The sequence below is a fragment of the Amblyomma mixtum genome, chromosome 4 (genome assembly GCF_055824585.1).
Source record: "Amblyomma mixtum isolate Tamu chromosome 4, ASM5582458v1, whole genome shotgun sequence".
NCBI lineage: Eukaryota > Metazoa > Arthropoda > Arachnida > Ixodida > Ixodidae > Amblyomma > Amblyomma mixtum.
In genome coordinates, this window is record NC_143015.1 from 95,883,797 (window position 1) to 95,887,732 (window position 3,936).

General features: G+C 46.6%; 1 pseudogene; it reads right to left on the minus strand.

Moving 5' to 3' along the window:
• Window positions 1-794: 794 nt before the first annotated feature.
• Window positions 795-1,889, minus strand: LOC149347492 (legumain pseudogene; annotated as a pseudogene).
• Between the last annotated feature and the right edge of the window lie 2,047 nt (window positions 1,890-3,936).

Genomic DNA, 3,936 nt, shown 5'->3' on the forward strand with positions numbered 1-3,936 from the left:
AAGGAAAAAAAATCAACACCACCCAAGTCAAAGCCGGCCGAGAATTGTTTAGCAACATCTAAGAGGGCACGGCTGTTGCGGTTGACGGCAACGGTAATTTGAAGCCTTACCTTAAGCGACGTTACACCAAACTTGCCCGCGCTTTTACGGTGCATTAAGGAGAAGCCTGAAATTCAATCGTCGATTGCTCCGCTATTCTAAATGCTAGCGCAAAAACACTTGGCATCTTTAACCTGCAACCACTATATATCTGAATCCTTGAATATCTCGGAATTCTCAAAAAAGAGGAAGAAATGAGCTTTGGCAAGGCATGTAATGCAAAGGCAAGGTAGCAGTGGTCCTCAAGGGTAACAGATTGAATTCGAAGAGAGGGCAAGCATAGCAGGGGGCGGCAAAATGTTAGGTGGGCGAATGATATTAAGAAGTTTGCGGGGCACGGTGGCTGCAGCTGGCACTGAAGAGGGTTAACTGATGCGTTATGGGAGAGGGCGTTTCCCTGCAGTGGGCGTAGTCAGGCTGATTATGATGATGATAATATTTGAAGGCACACCATTCGAGCAAAAATGTAACTTGTCCTGCTTGGCCTAGAGGAAAAAAGGTAAATAGTAGCAGGCAACATTGGACAAACAAACCATGCAGTCAAGTGTTCTCCATCACGTAAAATAAGTTTTTTACATAAAGATGCATGCAGGGTTAAGAGAGAAATAACTTTTATTTTTGTCATTTTTACGTGCTTTCTGCGGATCCTACATAAACAACGCTAACAAACTTGTAAAGGTATATACACACAGTTTTTATTCTATGCCTCTTATGGTCGGATGAGTGCAGGCAGCGTCCATCGCATCAGTGATATCCTTCAGCGGGTAACCAGACTCGCATGCGTTGACCAAGACATGAAGGTGCTGGAGTGAGTAGGGATTATCGGAAAGGTTGAAGCACTTAACGTCGAAGTAGCTCACGGCGTCTTCATAGCACTCAGTGTTTTCTATTTTTTTCTTTGACGACAGGAGTGACTGGGCGATATCTTTTTTCTCTCGAGAAATGAAATTTGCGATCTCGGCGACTTTCATTTCGATGAAAGCCCTGTTGTCCAGTGTTTGCTCAAGCTTCTTCCGAAGAGATTTTTTTGCTGTCGGTTCTGTGGCCATCTCAATCTTGTTCTTTAGTATGGTGATCGTCACATCAGGGTTTGATGATGGCCCACATGCTATTTTCCGTCGCAGAACTGGTTTCGGTTTCTTCGAGCCTAGAAACAAGCTGGCCTTCATCTTTCCCATGCTAGTGTCGCCGTATTGCGTTACGTTACTTTGTTTGGTTGCTTTCTGAATATGTCTGAACTGGTCGTACAGAGTCGTTGCGATCAAATCGCTTTCTTCCGCGTGTTCCAACCACTTGACACTGTACTCGCTGCCTAGGGGCACATTCCTGTAGCTATCCCAGTAGCAGGAGTAAGAGTTCTGAGAAGGCTTAGCGGAGGTGGTGGCGTATACGTTGAGGTTCCTCGGAAGACGGCGACCGAACAGGGAGCCGGAGCCAGAAGCCTCGACGTAGATGACCATCCTTTGATATCTTTGCTCTCTTCGCATTTCTATGATCGTATTAATGAGTTTGCTTGCCTTCAAGGCGCCGCCACTTGGGAAGACGAGAAGGCCGGGCCCTCCATAGCCAGAGAAAAAGATGAATATGTGGTCGTTGCGCCCACTAGAGAGAACTTTGCCGCTTCCACCTTTCACTTTCCTACCTTGAAGAATTCGAAGGAAGTTCTCCGGGGTCACCAGGTCTCCAGTGTAGTCCTTAGCAACTCCTTGGTACACGTTCGGCCCGTGAGGGTGGTTGAGTATTACCCCTGGCGTCGGGTTGTCCGTGTTGTTGGCGATGTCGTCGTACATGATTACAACAATTCGTTCATCGCGTATGCCACGCTCGCGGAGGACCTGGTAGGCGTGACAGATGTCCGCTTGATGGCGGTAGTTGGCGTACGCTTTGGATCCCGCCACAAGTATAGCCCATAGTCTTCGTGCAGTGCCTCGAGGGATCGGTTTGGAATTGAAAAAATCCGCATTGGTCGATGCAAACGCTGCCAGCGCGAACAGCAGCAGTAAAGGTACCAAGGAGCGCTTCATTGTGATAATTATTTGCTCTCTGATGGTCTGCGTACCTAGAAAGCCTCTTTTATGGGATGTCGCACAATGTCGACGTGACGCGCGAGGTCATGGTCCGGGTGATAATGCGTGTAGTGTGATAGGTCGAGAGACTGGAGTTATCTCCCACGACACTCAGCTGAAGGCTGCAATCGGGATGGTGGACAATGCTATTAACATCCTTGCTGTTTTCGTAGATACTGCGATTGGTTGCCCTAAGTTGCGCAATAGGCATAACCGTACGTTAAGCTTGAAACTTTGAGCAAAATGAGCAGTGTGTGTTCTGTCTACGACCAGCAGTTATGTTTATCGCCGCATGTACTTAATGCTGCTATCTTAAGTATCTTCATCGCTCACCGTGTTAAGTTGAAGCATCAATATTGTGTAGTATTAACATTGTTAATAGTAATAATAATAATAATAATAATAATAATAACAATACTAAGTTCTTTTTCGGTGCAATGTCATGGTACATGTCATGCTACATGGTACATTACAATGTCATGGTCCTGGACATTGCGGGACGGGTAGAAATCTCGTCGAAGGGAAAGGTGGGATAGCGGTTTTCTATAAGGCTGCGCCTGCGACTTCGTCTTCGGAGGGGCCAAGAATCTGCGAGTCTTGTTATTGTCTTTTTTCATCCGATGGGATCACCTGCTTTCCACTTTCCATGGGCTTTCGTGGATTTTTCGTACACGGTCAAGAACGCCGCAACCCACGCCGATGATGCTGGCGGACGAGCAGACGAAAAGTAGATCCCATGTTATATAATCAAGCTTCACTCAAGGTTTTTGGTTAGAGCGGCGTTAAATAGTGCTTTCGCAATAGATGCGGCGGAAAACTTGAATTAAAATATTTGGGAAAAATAGCTGCCCTCCAGGAGCAGTACCCAACAGCCTCCTCCACGCTCTGCTAGGCTGCGGGATGCCCACCCACCCACAACCCCTCCAACCCACCTCATCCTTCAAAAGCACCAGCAACCCCTGCCAACCTTTAGCCCCCCCGCCACCCTTCCCCCCTTGAAATACTGCCGGGTGTGTGAAGCTTTGTCATAGACTAAAATTATTGGCAACAGCGACAGTATCATGGTCTTCATAGAATGTAATTCATTTGCTTTCGCACAATAGTCACACCAGATGTCAGGAGAATTCGTAAATTTTTAGCTGGCTATGATTATTAGCGAGGTACCATACCTGCCGGAAAAGCTAGTTTTGATCTCATTCCTCTTTCGTTTGTTTAAACCCGTTTTTCTGGGTGCTATTTGCTTTAAGTCTGGTGTCTCAGTCTGTTTTTCTAATCTGACAATATTCATTTCAAATCACCAGCCTTTTTCTTTATTGATCTCTACTTTTTGAATTTTTTAATATCCCTGAAGCAGCTGAAAAGGTTCCTGCGGGACTTTGGGCATGTCGGTGTAGCCACCATTCCGCCTCTGCCTTGTAGAGTTGCCTACCTAAAGTACACTTCGAAAGGGCAGAGTTCGAATTTTAGGATGTCTAGAAATTTGCGTTGCTTTGAATTGATCGAGGAGATGGTGATGGCGGGCCTTGTTTTTTTCTTCTTTTCGTGCTCTCTCTTCAGCTTGGTTTTCCAGTATCTGACCATATTACGCGACTCTTGTCCCGGTCATTTGTTCTCGACTTGGCCTAGGCTGCCTTCTCGAATTATCAACAGTTGTTCATAGGTGTATCGAAGTCATGACACGTCGAATGCCAGGGGGCAAAAGGGGCCCAGCTTTATTGAGCAGCGTGTATTTATACCCAGAATAGGGCGAGGGGGCAAGCGCAGCGCTTCG